This window comes from Lepidochelys olivacea (genome assembly GCF_965140295.1).
Source record: "Lepidochelys olivacea isolate rLepOli2 genome assembly, chromosome: 19".
Classification (NCBI taxonomy): domain Eukaryota; kingdom Metazoa; phylum Chordata; order Testudines; family Cheloniidae; genus Lepidochelys; species Lepidochelys olivacea.
In genome coordinates, this window is record NC_140429.1 from 3,965,476 (window position 1) to 3,980,547 (window position 15,072).

Here is a 15,072-nt window from a genome sequence, read left to right on the forward strand (position 1 = left end):
GGACAGGCTTTCCGTGCACTGGAGATGAATATGCATGATCCATAACTTCGGGTGATTGAAGACCTCATCTGCCCGCCAGCCAGAGCCTCTTTAATTTAGCAAATCATCAGGGCGCGCTCTCTCTCTCTGAGCCCTGCGGGGGTTGTGCTGCTTGTGGCTGATAAGGGCGCGCTCTCGCGGGATGTGTTAAAAGCCAGAGCATGTCTGTGTGGGGCTGCACGTAGCACTTGCCCATTGGCAAAGCTCCTGCCCTGCATCTCACAGCTACCTCCAGCAGGAGCAGCTGGGCAAGGTAAATGCCAGAGAGGCAGAGAGCTGGTAATTCTCCTGTTTTCCGTTTTAACCCCCGGCCCCTGCCCAAGTAGCCTGTGAGGGCCACTTGTGGTCTGGTTAAAATAATCTGGGCTAAGAGGTAATTAGCTCAGGAAACGCTGCACAGCGAAATGACCGTGATCACCTCAGTTCATAAAAAGCCCTGTCTGCTGAAGCATCCCCAAGTGCTTTACGAAGGACATATGCAAATCGCCTCGCCCGCGGCTGAGATGCAGCCACCTCTGGGGTGGAATGTGGCCACTGCTTAGCAGACACACAGTAACGCTTTGCTGTGGGACAGGAAGCGAAGAAGAATCCTGCGTCCTGTTGAAACTGCTGGGGGAATGCAGGGAGGTAGGATGCAATCACCTGGGTGAAGATTAGGCCAGGACCCCAAGGCTAATCTTCCAGTCTAGCAAAAAAAAAAAAAAAAAAAAAGAGTCGTGGGCTCTTTAATGGGTCCAAGGGCTCGGTCCTAGAAGCAGCACAGTGCCCCTAGTGCCATGCTGTGGCATTAGCCCAGTTCTGATTTGGGGAGGGACAGCCCCACCTCTGGAGTAACTAGCTCCATCTCCTGTTGCTCCCCTGGGTTTCCTTTTGCGGCTGGTCTCTGCGTGGCCGGCCTGGGAGCCCAGCTCAACAGGGTGGATTGCATTGCACCAGGGACGAGGAGCCAGGTGATTAATGAAGAGTGTGGGGAGACCCCCTGGAATGGGGGTGTATAGACCCCATCCAGAGTTCAGGAGGGAAGGGGTTAACCCTCTCCTGCTGGCTGGGTGCAGGGGTTTGCAGGGCTGGGCCAGCTGTGGTGGATGAATTACTCTCACTCCTCCCTGGATCTAGCTCTGTGCTGGGGGTGGGGAGCCAGGCACTGGGGCCAGGGGGAGGGTCTCTGGGAAAGGCTGAAGTGAGGGCAGTTCCCTTGTCCTATCTGAGTCCCAGGCCCTACCCCATGGCTGAGCCCTGTGGCTGAGGGAAGCCCTGTTGTGTCTGGGTTTGGCCCTTAAAGGGATAGGACATTCATTCTCCTGCCGTACAGTGGAGGCCACCAATAGGGATTTAAACCCGCTCAGGCTAGCAGAATCCTCTCCTGCTGTGCTCCCCCAGATCAGGCTCCGGGCTCCCCTCCCCAGCATCCCTCTGGCCTTTCCTGTGGGCCCTGGGGGTTGCACCCATGAAGAGCTTTTTTTGTGCAAATGATGCATGTCGTGGGGGCCAAGCCACGCGGGCCCCTCTTGGCCAGCACTGCACCCTGCAGGCAGGGACTGGAGAGGGGTGGGGGAGAAGAGGCACCGCAGACCAAACCTCCCTCCTTCGCCTCCGTGGGATGGCTAACCTGGGAGATGTAGCTCGAGAGACACAGGGCCAGGGGGACGCTCCTTGGGACACAGACACTGACCGGATCCTGCAGCGGCACCTTCCCAGTGTGTGACAGTGAGTGTCCTGGCAATGCCCATTGGGTAAGTGACTGTGATTTACCTCCTGTTGTGGCTGGAGGTACTGCGGGAAAGTCTGGTTCTCACCCTATTCACGTTGGCTTTAGCCCAGTTTAATTCCATGGGGCCTGAGGCTAAGATACTCCAATCCTCTATGTGGGGCTGGGATGGTGTGTGAAGGTTAAGGTGACTTGAAGTCGTCTTTGTGTCTCCTGTGTTCTGGGCTATGCCAGGGGGAGGGCCCTGCCTGTCCCAGTGTCAATCAGCCTCAGAGTTGCTCTAGCTTATGCTCTGTTCCCCATGGGTCCTGGAAAGCAGAGGATAACTGTAATGCAATGCAGTCCAGACCCATCCCTACACCAGGGGCTGGGAGCAGAGCTGACGCACAACCCGTCAGCTTGGGAGCCCCTGGGGGTTGCTTCCACCCCACTTTGAGGCCCCTTTATGCAGCCAGGGTAGGTGAAATGGGACTGAGAGTGGCTGACTTCAGCAGTCACCTGGCTCTGTACCAGTGGGAGGGGAGCCGGGCCCAAGGAGCTGGGTGTGTTGGGAACATGTTGCAGGCTGAGGTCTCGGGGCGATCTGGCTCTGGGTGTTGCAGTGGGAGCTACTGAAAGGCTGAGCCTTAGTTTGGTGCCTAAACGGGAGGTGGGCTCGCTGAAAAATCTGACCCTAAGAGCCTTGCCCAGAGCTGCTCAGGTCGGTGTCAGAGCTGGGACTAGATCTGCAGGGCCAGTGAGCTGTCAGTTCGAGTGCTGCAAACTCCAGCAAAGTCAGTGGCATGATCCAGGGTTTACCCCACAGTAACAGGGCTCCGGGTCTGGCCCCTGGGCAGGCTGACCTTTGACCTCCCCGTGCTCCCACCATTGGATCGCGTCGCCTTCTCTGACAACCCCCGTCCTCCCGATCCCACAGCCGGCTCCGTTCCATGGCTCGCCGAGCATGGAGAGTCCCCACCTAGCACCCTCTCCCTGCCAGCCACGCCCAGGGGTTAATGTCTGTAACACGCTGTGGCCCCCAGGACGCACCATCCATTGGTAATGAGGTTTGAACAGAGCTGCCCAGAAGCGGCTCACGTAGCTGACTTAATAGTGTATTAATTTTTAAATGCACACATGAAAATTGAATTCTAATGTATGTAACTTCTCGAGGATGCTCCGGTCCCCTCCTTGGTAACCGGGACTCCTCCAGCGACAGTTGCTATGCTGGGAAGTAGTGGAGAGAGGAAAGCAGCTAGGGGGTTGTAATCCGGTTCCTGCCTAAACCTTCATGCAGGCGCACACCAGCATTGCTCACCTCAGGTATCCAAAAACCAGGCGTCTCCCCCACCCTGCCTAAATCAGGAGATCAGTTTAAAAATCAGGAGGTTTTACAAACCAAAAGCTTTTTTGGATTATTTTTAAATTCACCTTTAAAACCAACCAACCAACATTCCAGGACCACATTTTCCTGCTCTTCTCTTCCCCCCTGAGGACTAGAAAACGAAAGCTGAGATTCTCATGAAATCCCATGACTCCAGGAGCTGGGGCTTTTGGGAAAATGCCCAATAACTAGAGAGTCACCAAAAAACCACCAGAGTAGGCAGTGCTGTGGGTATAATATAAATCATGAGCTAAATAAAGGTGCAGCCCTGCATGGTGGCTCCAGTTTCTGGTGCTCAGTAAAGCAAACCGCTATGTTGCTAAGCTTTGTCTGGGACACACCCGGTTCTCCCTCCTCGCCTTCCATCCCTTCTCTTCAGCAGAGGCAGACCTTCCTAATTCTGAGATGTATGTCAGGCAGGGGGTGAAGCGACATTGGCCTTTTCAGCTCGCCCCTTTGTCTCAGAGCTAAGCTCCCCGCCCCCCAAACCAAACTGTGCCCACTAGTGGTGCTATAACAGAATGCTGCTCGCAGCCATTGGTGCAGATCTTTGCAATGTGATCATCCCTCTTCTTCCTCATGTGCTTGGATTAGCAGGAAAACAGCTCACATTCAAAGAGACATCATTAGGTTTCAGAGTTATCATCTGGTTGAGTAAAAAAAAAGCGGGGGTGGGGGGAGTTAATCATTGTTTCAGGCTTCCTGCTGTGAGGCAGATGTCACTGTGTTTCAGGCTGCCTGCTCTCTTTACACCAGGGCATAGTTTGAAGGTTCTTGGCCACCGTCGTGTCATGAGATAGGGAGCAGCTCAGGACTGGCCCTTCAGCTGTCGTGGTTCTATGCCCCTGCAAAGTGCCAGGGGGCAACGATACAAGTGAGGGCTGCTCTGGCTGGTGCCAGGATGTTACACTAGCCCCCTGCATCCCACCGTCCCTGCCTCTGCCCCTCCAGCTCTTTCCTGCTTCCCTTCTGTAGAGATGATGCAGGGGAGAGGCAGGTGTGGCCCAGGAGGCATGGCTGGGTGGGGGGGTATATTTTTCTGGGTGTCATTCTGGCTGGTTCCCTAGGGGAGAAGCTGGCTGGTGACTCTGCAGTTGGCTGTGTGTGGGTTGCCTGTTGGCTGGCCGCACTGCCTCCCCGGGGAAAGGAGCTCCCAGCCATGGCCCATGGGCACCCTGCATAGTTGTGCTGAGCCCAATAAACCTCCCTGACCCCTTGGCAGCTCGCCTTCCAATCCAGCACAGGATTCATGCTAGGAGTCTTGCTGTCCGCCCCAGTGATGTGCCCTTGGTTAAGCAGCTCAGGTGGGCTAGCCAGGGAACCAGTCCTAGGGTGGGAGGGGATACTGAGGCAGGGGGAGGGGAAGTGACTTGCCTGGGTCACAGAGCAGGTTGGCATCAGCGCAGGAAATAAAACCCAGGTCTCCTGAGTCCCAGCCCAGTGCCCTATCCGTGGGGCCACGCTGCCTTGAATAGGAGCTGCAGCTTCTTTCCCTCAGTGCCTGTGAGCTCATCCCCTTGCTCCACCGTATCCGTGACTCTTGCCTCTGGGTAATGAGTTCAGCTCCCAGCCCAAGGCTTTGGCTCTGCTGAGGTGAGCTCAGTGCAGAGCCGGGTGTCGACCCGTCTCTTGGATGTTAGGGGGTGTGTTCTGGGTGCCAGGAATCCTGGGTTCCATTGCTGACTCAGACACTGACTTGCTGGCTAAGCTGGGCAAGGTCACTTAATCTCCGTGCCTCGGTTTCCCTGCCTTTAAAACAGGAAGAAAATGTACCAGAATCTCTGTAATAATCACTGATGTCTGTAAAAGTGCTTTGTGATGGAAACTGGAGGGAGGACAGGGAAGACTATTGTTTAAATGACACATCTGCACCACACACTCCATGGGCCTGATTCCCTGTTGCCCTGACCCTTGTGCCTCATTTAAACCAGTGGTGACGGGGCGTGAATGGACTTTGCCCCATTGTAACTGGCTGTGCAGAACACAGGGCAGTGGGGAATCCAGCTCCAGACTGCGTGCATTGTGTTATGGGCAGGGAGGTCCGTGCCCAGGGCCAGGCTCTGGCTGGCACCAGGATGACAAGGTAACCTGGCAGCGTGTGGTCAGAAGGCATATGCCCGTCCTGATGAGCTAGAAGGGTTGGATGCAGCTTTCCAGCCGCCCACACTCCTTTGCCAAGGCAGCCCCAGGTCTCCGCGGGGACCCGGTTCTGCCAGGCGGCTCGTGTGTAAAGATTTATTTAACAGGTTTAAATATTTAGCAGTAAATAAATATTAAAGGCCGAGGCGTGTTATCGGAGAGTGCTGCACGCAGGCTGGGAGGAGGGTGAGGGGGAATCTCTTCCTCAGTGAGCCAGTCTCCTGGCAGACTGGGCAAGGTGGGCAGTGGGGGCACGGAGCCTTTAAAATAACCCAGGGGTGGAGTTGGGGTGTGTGGGAAGGGGAAAGCTTGCATGGGGAGGGGAGGGGAGAGAAGACAGAGCCAGGGAAGGAAGAGGAGGGATGCGGGAGGCAGAGCACCCTTGTGGTTATGAGGCCTGATCGAATGACAAAACTCCCAGTGACTTCATGGGACATGTCGGGCAGCTATTGCAACAGGAGGAGCTGCCAGCTCTGCCTCGATCGGGACAGTGCCCCCCAGCCTCCTCCCTGGCAAGCAACATGGAGAGTGAAAATTAAAGCCCAGTCGCTGAATGGTAGCAAACTTCAGGGTTGGCTGGTCTGTCGGTCCGTCTGTCCTCCCAGAGTCCAGGTGCATCCAGGGCATCACACAGCCAACAGGGGAGAGGGGAGCGAACGCCCCCGGAAATAGACAGGGGACGTGTGGGGTGAGGCCTGGCTTCCCCCACTGACTCACTTGGGCAAGTCCCTGCTCCCTTGTGCCTCGGTTCCCCTGTCTGTCAAGATGGGGATAATGACCCATTCCCTTTGTGAAGTGCACTGCCGGCTCCTGGCAATGAGTGCTACGCCAAGCTGCCAACACAGAGCAGTCGGTGATTGGTCTCGACTCTGCCATTGTTCGGTCTCTGGGTGAGAAACCACTGGAGATGCTCCCAGCACTGGCTGGAGTGTCGTCTCCCTGCAAAGAATTGCAGCTTGTGGCTTGGCAGGGAGAACAGCCCCGAGCCGGTAAGAAATCACCGTGCTGGTGAGCTTTGTTTGCTTGGAGAGCCGTGTGGGTGTATATCTCCTGGCCTCTTGTGCAGCCGTTGCTGTAAATTACCTGCTGCTGTCCTGTGGTTAATAATGCATGAAAACGCAGGGATACGTTTTCTTAAAAACAAGCTCCAGGAAGCCTGTCCAGGCTCTGTGCTCCCCGCTCCTTGCCAGCCAGGGGCCCTTGCGCTGTGCTGAGGGCTCTCTCCCTTCAGCGGGGCTTTGCATGGGATGTCAGGAAACGAACCCCCTGGTGTGGGTGGACTCCTTCCTCACCCCTGCATAGATCAGGCAGCACTCAAGAGGAACTGTCCCTATCGCAGATTAGCAGGAGGGTCTGAACCTGGGACTTTCCGCCCCACAGCACAGACCTCTGCCATTGGAGCTAAAGAAGTAACCCTCTTAGCAGCAGTAGTAGGTTATTATCCTCTAGTGGACCAGCTTCTAGATGCGGATGCAACACACATTTTGCCCCTGTATCACACACCCACCCACACACACTTGGGCCTGGGTCACACACTGAGGCATAGAGATGGGAAGTAACTCATACAGCCAGTGGGGATCAGAGCCAGAAATAGAATCCAGGTGTCCTGACTCATAGTCACCCCCGCTCTAACCACTAGACCTCCACTGCTTCTCTCCTGTGAACTTCCTCCACCCTGATGATTCCCTGGGATTACCGGGTAGGGATGCAGCTGGACACGAAACATGATACAATAGCTGTGGGCTTCTCATTCTTGTTGGGGGAGCCTAGAGGAAGGAGAGACAGGGAGCAGGGCAGCATAGGGGGCTGTCACCTGGACCCTGAAGCACACATTTCCCTGTCATTTATTTGCTTGCTGAGATTAGCAGGTGGTGGTTAGACGCTCAGGGGCAGACTCTCATCACAGACCCTGATAGGCTGGCTCTCATCTCTGCTGCTGGAGGGTCCAGCCGGCTCTTTGTCTCTGGCTTCTCTGCCTGTTCCCAAGCAGCTGATATTTCCCTTCACTTCTGAAAGCAAGTCTCCTTTCTGATAAAACCAGACGGCACGGCCAACAGCCAGGAGACAGGTCACCCTGCTGCACTACTGCAAAGACTCGGCAATTGCCTGCCCTTTCCCCTTCTTGTACAGATGGGGAAACTGAGGCCCCGGGCAGGAAAGCTGCTTGCTCAGCGCTGTGTCAGAACTGGGGTTGTAAGTCAGGAATTCCTGACTCCCAGGCCTTTGCTCAGACTGCATCACGCTCTCTGTCTGTCTCCTTTGTGGCTAGCAGAGGTCAGCACGCCGATGGACATCCAGCTTCTACCCCATCTTGCTGTAGGGCTGCGAATGAGTCACTTCCCCCTCTGTGCCTCAGTGTCCCCCTCTGTGAAATGGGGACAGGAAAATGTATTTACCTACTCCACCCCCAGGGGGCAGGGGACTGGGGCTGGCTGGTTGGCTGAACTCCTCTTCTTAATGTGCTTTGAGATCCCCAATCAAAGCTGCCCTGGATGTGCCTGGTGCTGGTGAGAGTGTTTTGTTTTGCTTTAGGGGGCAGCGTGGAAGAGATCGGTGTGTGTGTGAGATACCAGGCATGGGGGCTGTTCCCAGCACAGCTGGGTGCTCTTGGGCAGGAGGGGGCTGGCTCCAGCCTTTTGCCTGTCTATAAGGGCGAGAGCCCACGGAGCACACAGCAGCATTGGAAAGGGGCAGTGGGGGGCTCAGCCCTTGCGGGGGGGAGGTGGCTGGGTCAGAGCAGAGAGGCTGGGCTGAATTTGCTGGCCCTGCTGGGTCATGGCAGGCGTATCGCAGTTGGAATCTGATTTCTCATTTCAAGCTCTGCTGCCCGGGGAAGGTCAGGCAGCCACATGGCAGCGCCAGCCGCTGGGCCCTGCCTGCCTTCTCTGCACTGGGCTTGGCACTTGGCATGTGGGCACATGGAGAGAGAGGGCACTGCCAGGCACCTGCCCTGCCTGCCACTGCTGTGGCTCTGAAGTGGGAGGGATGCCAAGGCAGGTGGGCAAAGGCAATGGGTCCCACATGCCCTGGGCTTGTGGGCTAGCACAGACTATGCAGGGTATGCCATTGAGCCACAACCCTGCCCTCTGGGGACCATCCCCCCGTGCCTGGCGCGGCTCCCCGAAGAAGTGGATTGGGGGAGATTTCAAAAGGACTTCTGGGAGAAAGTCCTTTTGAAGAGGCCAAGCTCCTATAATTCCTCGGGGATCCCCCCTCACGCCGTGGTTCCTGCAGCAGCTCGTGGCGAGGGAGGGGGCGCAGGTGATCCAGGGGCTGTGAAGGTCGGGAAGCCCTGTGGAGGGGTAGCTCAGTACCGACCTGCAGGATGGTGGTTGCTGGCCCTGGGTGGAGCCTTGGGCCTGATCCACTGCCCTAGGGCTGGGTCACTGCCTCTTGGGTCTTAACTCTTTCACTGCTGGGCTGGGCCTCCATGGCAAACATAGGGGCTGGTGCTGCTCCACTGAGATCAGGGAGGTTGGGGGCTTGCCCCAGGTCACACAACCAGTCACCAGAGCTAAAACGCAGGAGTCCGGAGTCCTTAACCGCTAGACCAGGCTTCCTCTCCCGTATTTGGCCACTGGAAGCTTTAAAGGCTATAAGGCCCGTAGAGACAAGGGGTGGCCTTGTGGTCACCAGCCTGGGATCAGGAGATCGGGGTTCAAATCCCAGCTCTGCCGCAGACTTCCTGTGTGAGCTGGGGCCTCAGTTCCCCATCAGTGATCATCCTTGGACCGCCCGCTCCTTGCAGCTGTGTGGCACAGCGGGACCTGATCTCACCTGGGTGCTCGTAACCAGCACTGACAAGAACTTCCTGGGCTGAAGGCTGGATCCCCGGTGCTGGGGTGAGGTGATAAGCAGGGGCGGGTGGCTCTCCTCTGCCTGCACTTGGGGGGTGGGGAAAAGGTCCACCTCGAGGCACCTGGCTAATTGCAGGAGCCCTGTGCACGCAGAGGCCGGGGCGAGGGAGGAAGGAGGCTGGCTGCAGTTCCTGGAATGATTTCTCTTGGCTGCGGAGGTCAATGCTGTAACAGAGAAAGAGAAGCAGCCCCTCTCTGGGCGGAGGCTGGGGCCGCAGACAGCGAGGGAGGGCCGGCAGCGGACTCCAGCACTCCTCGCTCGGTCTGCAGCATGGGGGTGCCCCTTGCTCCCTCAGCCAGCCCCTGTAGTTCTCCAGCATCGCCCCTCTCCAAGCTACGCCAAGGGCTCCGGGCTCCAGCCTGGGGAGTCTCTGGTGCACGGGGGAGGGAGTTGGGAGAAGCATTCAGCGCGCATTAGGCTGAGCTCAGAAAGCTCCTCTTCTCCGTTTACCTAATTTAAGCTTGGAATTTACATCTGCGGAGGTGAAAGGCCAGAAGGCTGAGCCGCCTCCCCCCCCCTCCAGCCCTGCTCATAGCAGCTAAGGAGCTGGCCCACTGGGGCCTAGGGGGGCCACAAGAATCCACCATCATGACCCTCTGAGGGGGTCAGTGGGAGGGCAAAGCAATGGAGTCCCTGCCAGATGTGCCCTGGTTTGGGTGTTAGGGAAGGGGCTGTCGCTGCTCGGGGCGCAGTTTGTGCACTGGGCTCTGCCGAGTGGTGGGAGGTCTCAGGACACTCTGTGAATTATAGAAGCAATCCAGATCGATAGAACAGGGGAAATGTGAGAGTGCAGGGCCTCACGTGCCGCCCTCCGGCCTGCTCCACGTCCCTGGGTGACTGCCAGGGCCATGTGCACTGAGCTGGAAGTGGCAGATGGAGGGAAAACGAATAGGCCGGGACCCAGCCACCTCCCGCCATGGAAGCTAACCGGAGGCTGGAACGGCCCCACGGTGGCCCTGCCTGTTTTACCTTTTGATCAGTTTGCAAAGTCCGCATCATCTTGTCTCTGTGTTAATGCTTCCTCCAAACCAATGGCAACCCTACAATAACACGCCAGCCTTCACAGCATCCCTACACTAACATACCTGCGCTCTCAGGCAAGCCTACAATAACCAGCTTGCCCACTATTTATAAGTGGCCCTAAAGTAACAAACCAATATACACAGCACTCATGCAGTGACCCTACAATAACAGCCTGTGTGCAAAGCAACCTCTACACAAACACACCAACATATGCAGCCCTCACCAGTGACCCTACGACAACAAACCAACAAAACCCAAGGCAAAGGCAGCCTATTACAGCATTAATCTTCCACATGGTTTATTCTAAACGCCAGCAAATGAAAGGAGAAATGATGTGAACCATTCCTGGCCGAGCCCCTGTTAAAGTCATCTAGCCACCACTGAATAGAGAGGGATTTTCTTTGGCTTACCCTGGGGGACCAGAGTCTGCACAATTTGCCCTATTATTACAACAGCAATAGGGCTTCAGGGCTCTGAGAGTAACCCAAGAAGCCAGCAAAAACCCAGGCGAAGGGCGGGCACTGATCCCTGTGCGTTTCCTCCACTGGGCCCATAGGGAGGCGTGAACCAGTTTATTATTTTATTGCACTTCTAACTGGTGCTTGCTGTAATTATGATGATTAGTGAATTAGGCTGCATATGGTGCGGGGCTTTGACGTGTGAAGGGCAGAAAGGAATCTCCTTGCTGTGTCACGGGCTCTGCATTGATCTGGGAGAAGGCAGACTGAGTCGTTATTGCAGAACCCGATGGCAGGGCCAGTTACACTCCTCGCTCCTGGGCTAGTCCCAGATCGTTTTCTCAAACGCTAGGAGAGCCCTGAGTTACAGAAGGCTGGAGATATGTCCCAGACGTGGAGTCGTTATTGCTCCCCTGCTAGCATGAGCCAGGAGCAGTGTGACATAGCGAACCACAGCTGCTTTACCAGGGACAGCGCCTAGAGAACTGCAGGCTCCATAACGCTTAACACAGCGAGCTCCAGAGGTAACACTGGCAGGTGGCAGTACGTGGCCTACTGTTACGGTCACCTCTTGAGGGAGGTAGGCTCCAGCTCTCCACGCCAGCGTCTCTTGACTCGTTTTAGCCAAGCAGGGAAATAATCCATGACTGTGTTGCAGCTAAGGTCACCAACCCTCCAGGATGGTCCAGGACTTAAAGAGGAACCTTTAATTAAAGATTATGTCATGTGATGAAACCTCCAGGAATACGTCCAGCCCAAGCTGGCAGCTTTAGTTACAGTTTTACTGTGAAAATGCAGTGAAATCGCACCATGCAGCATCACCCCGCGCTGATGAGGGGTGGGGGGTGTCAGCAAGGGGAGATAGGAGACCACCTCTCTCCACTGCCTTGGGGAGATGGCTCCGAAATGCCGGAATGGATCGGTGACAGTGGGACTTGGTGAGCCAGGAGCAGGGTCCGGGGGAAGGTGGCTCATTGTGGTGAGGGTGAGGTGTCACAGGCACCCATGTGAAATTCCCCTCTCAGATACACAGAGACAATTACACACATCCTCCTACAAGCACTCACTCATTCACACGTGCGCACGCGCACACTCAGTCACACCTACACTGGCGTGCATTCACACACACTCAGACACAGTCACACCTACACTGGCGTGCATTCACACACACTCAGACACAGTCACACCTACACGTGCAAACACTCAGGTACAGCCACACACGTGTGCACACGCATGCTGCTTTCAACGCCGTCCTGTGGGAAGGTCTCCCCCAGCAAAGGGTGCCCGGTGAGCAGAATGCAGCAGACAGCGCAGGCCGCAGTGCGCCCACCAGCTGGCTCCTGCAGGGCTGGAGGGAATCTCTTTGTGGGGCAGATTCAGCCCTGCTGGGGCCATGCTCCCAAAGGAAGAACCCAACAACCGGCACCTTGCTGGCCCATGGCTGCTTCATTCCAATGCGGGTAAGGCCAACTCCTCCCTCCCTGCCTCCCCCATTTTAAGCACTGTTGCCTTTGCTGTCCTGGGCCCATAACCACAGCCCCAGAGAGGCCTCCTATGCACCAGACTGTCCCCCTAGAGGCTGCCTGCCACAGCCAGATTCCAGTGATTGGTGAGATGAGTTTGGGAGCCTCAGCCTTGTTCCTGGCAGAACATTTTCCAGCTCACAAAACCCCCACTCAGCCGGGGATGATCTTTGGGTAGCAGGAGTGGGATGCAGGGAGGGGGGGGGGGGAATCAGAAGAGCTGTGTGTGCCTGCGCAGGGGAAGGGGGCAGGGCTGTGGGTCAGGAGAAAGGGGCACTGGGGGAGAGACACGGATAGCCTGGGGGTTGTGGGTCAGGCCTGCGCTAATTAAAAATTGGCAAAACTTTAGAAACCTCCGGGAAGGCCAGGAGCGCATTCCGGCTTCCCTGCAGTGGAAGGAGACCTGGCAAACTCAGGACAGCCGTGTGCTGCGTGGGCCTGGTTAACGCCTGGCGCTGACATCGCTCCTTCGCTGCGGGGGGGAGCCAGAGTCTCCCCCCGCGGCGCCCCCCGGCCCCTGGCGCGCTCGGGCAGCTGGCCCTGCCCGGCCGGAGCCGGGGGCGTGGGGCTCGCCGCAGCTCGCCCGGGGCTCGCCGCAGCTCGCCCGGGGCTCGCGTCTCTCTCGCGCTGCGCGTTGGCGTTTCCCCGGCTATTGTGTCACGAAGCGGAAAGGGGCTGGGTCCCCGCACGCCCCGAGCTGGGGTCCCCGGGGCGCGCCTTGGCCTCGCGCATGGGAGGGCCCCCCCTTGCCGGGCCTAGCCGGGCTGGAGAGCGAGCCGCCTGGATTGGGGCGGCGGGGGGGGGGGCACCGAAAAGCCCCCCTGTGCTGAGACCATCTTGCATCCTCCCTGCAAAGCCCCAAGGAGCCCGGGAGGGGGGCGGGGACGGGGGAGGCTTTTGTGTCTGCGCGAGGCTGCAACCCCCCCCACCCCCCGCAGGTTCCTGGGGAAATCCACCTCCACATCTTCCCCCGCGCCGCTCCCCGGGTCTCCGGGAGTAAAGGAGACACCGGCGTGTCCGTCTCGTTAGCCCCCCTAGATCTGCAGTGCGGGGCTGGGGAGGAAGCCGCCGGTCTCCGGACCCCTCCCGCATCCCCTTGCCCAGCCCAGCCGGGCTCCGGCGCCGGCTGGCTGGGGAGATCGCGGCTGATTTATTCTCCGGGGCGGGGGTGTGCAGGAGGAGGGGGCGGGGGGGCGGGATCCTCAGCAGGAAGCAAAAAAATCCGGAGGAGGAGAAGGAGGAGGCGCAAAAGCGCTGGAGGAAGCTGTAGCTAAGGATGTAGCCCCGCGAGGAGCGGCTCCCCGGCAAGGTAAGAGGACCGGGGCTATTGCTGGCTGCTGGGGGGGGGCGGCTGCTTTGCCATCCGCCCGTGCGGGGGGGGGGGGCACACAAGGCTGCAGCTGGATCCTGGCGAGCGAGCCCAGCCTGGCGGCTAGTGCGCGCCACCGAGCAACAGTTAGTCGCCCGCTTTGCAAGGGCTCGTCCCTGCCTGGGCGTGGGCTGGGGGCGGACTTTGCGGCCCCCCCCCCCCCCGGCCCCGCTTTCCCGGGGGGCGTCCGGGCCCCGCCGGGGACCTTTTGCTCAGCAGCTCGCTCTCGATTCGCTGCTGCTGGGGCGGAATCTCGCCGGGCTCCTGGTGGAGGTCGCTGGTGGCTCCTTCCCCCCCCCCCACCCCGCCCCGTGGGGGCTACCGGGGCTGCAAACGGGCCGGCTGGGGGCGAGCGGAGCCCGGGCAGGTTCGAGGTGCAGACGCCCCGCAAGCGGGGGGAGGGGGAAGTTGCTGTAGGGGGGAGCGGGCGACTTGGGGGCGTCCTGTGGGGGGCGTGTCTCCCCGAGCCGCAGAAACTTGCTGGGCTCAGTCATCTGCCTGCTGGGGAGGGAAGTAAGACCCCCCCCCCAGCCCCTGGAGATTTAAACGGAGGGAGCAGGGCAACGGCCCCCCCTCCAAGTTTGCAGGGCTTCCTGGTGTGGGAGTGACTCTCCCTCGCAGACACGCCTGGGGAGTTAGCGCTGGGCTGGGGGGTCCTGGCCCGGTCCGCTGGGAGTTCCCCCCCAGGCAGCCACCAGCCGCTCCCGCTGCCCGAGCGATTATAAATAGTTACATCGGGTCCCGATTCTCCTCATTGCCAGCCAGGGGTTTCTGGATGTTGAGCCACTCAGCATTTCCCCCAGGTGACTGCCCGATCCTGGGGTCGCTGAGCCCCCGTTGGACTGTCTTGGAGCTAGGGGTGCCCTAGAGGGGGTGCCCTAGCGGGGGTGCCCTGCAGAGTATCTCCAGACTTGGAGCATGCAGAATGAGAGGCCCTTGCGGAAAATGTGGGTCTGTGCCTCGGTTTCCCCACCTGTAAAACGGGCGTGGTGCTACTGCTCTGCCCTGTGGGCGGCGAGGCGAAATGAGTACATCTGTACAGTGCTTGCAGTCCCTCTGACGGAGGGTGACACACAAGCATTGAGGAGCCTGAGCTTGGACCCCAGCAATTCCTGGAGGAGGTCCCCAAAGTAAGGCCCAGATCCTGTGAGCTGCTGTGCCCCGCTGTGCAGAGCAACGGGCAGGATCGGGTGCTCCGATTGCCCAGGGCAGGCTGCTGTGACCAGAGGGTGAGGGCAGGAACTCCGAGCTCCTGGGTTTTATGGGCTGGATTTGGTCCTTCATTGGCTTTATTTTTTTGGTGGCTACTTTGATTGAGGGTAAATGCTGCTGCTTGGAGAGGCCTTCCCCCTGCTCAGCAATCCGCTTGTGGAGTCACAGAAACAGTGTCCGTCCCGATCCTGAAGAGAACAACGAACCGGATAGGGGTTGCATGGTAAAGAGCGGCCGCTGTGGGTCTGATTTCCTCTCCCTTTGCAGTGGGGTAGCTCTGCTGAGTCACACCAGTGCAATGGAGAGCAAAATCGGGCCCTGGGCTTCCAGCTGTTGTTTGAAAGTAGGGAGGGTTGGGTTTGAGCCTCATTCTCCTCCTG

At 58.2% G+C, this 15,072-nt stretch overlaps 1 protein-coding gene across 2 annotated transcripts in view; it reads left to right on the forward strand.

Moving 5' to 3' along the window:
* The first annotated feature begins 13,321 nt into the window (after window positions 1–13,321).
* DLGAP3 (DLG associated protein 3) overlaps window positions 13,322–15,072 on the forward strand; it is a 136,700-nt gene continuing 134,949 nt past the window's right edge. For both annotated transcript variants that reach the window (XM_084652295.1, XM_084652296.1), the window contains exon 1: window positions 13,322–13,420. The gene's annotated coding sequence lies outside the window, so the exon portion shown is untranslated. The remainder of the gene's footprint in view (window positions 13,421–15,072) is intronic.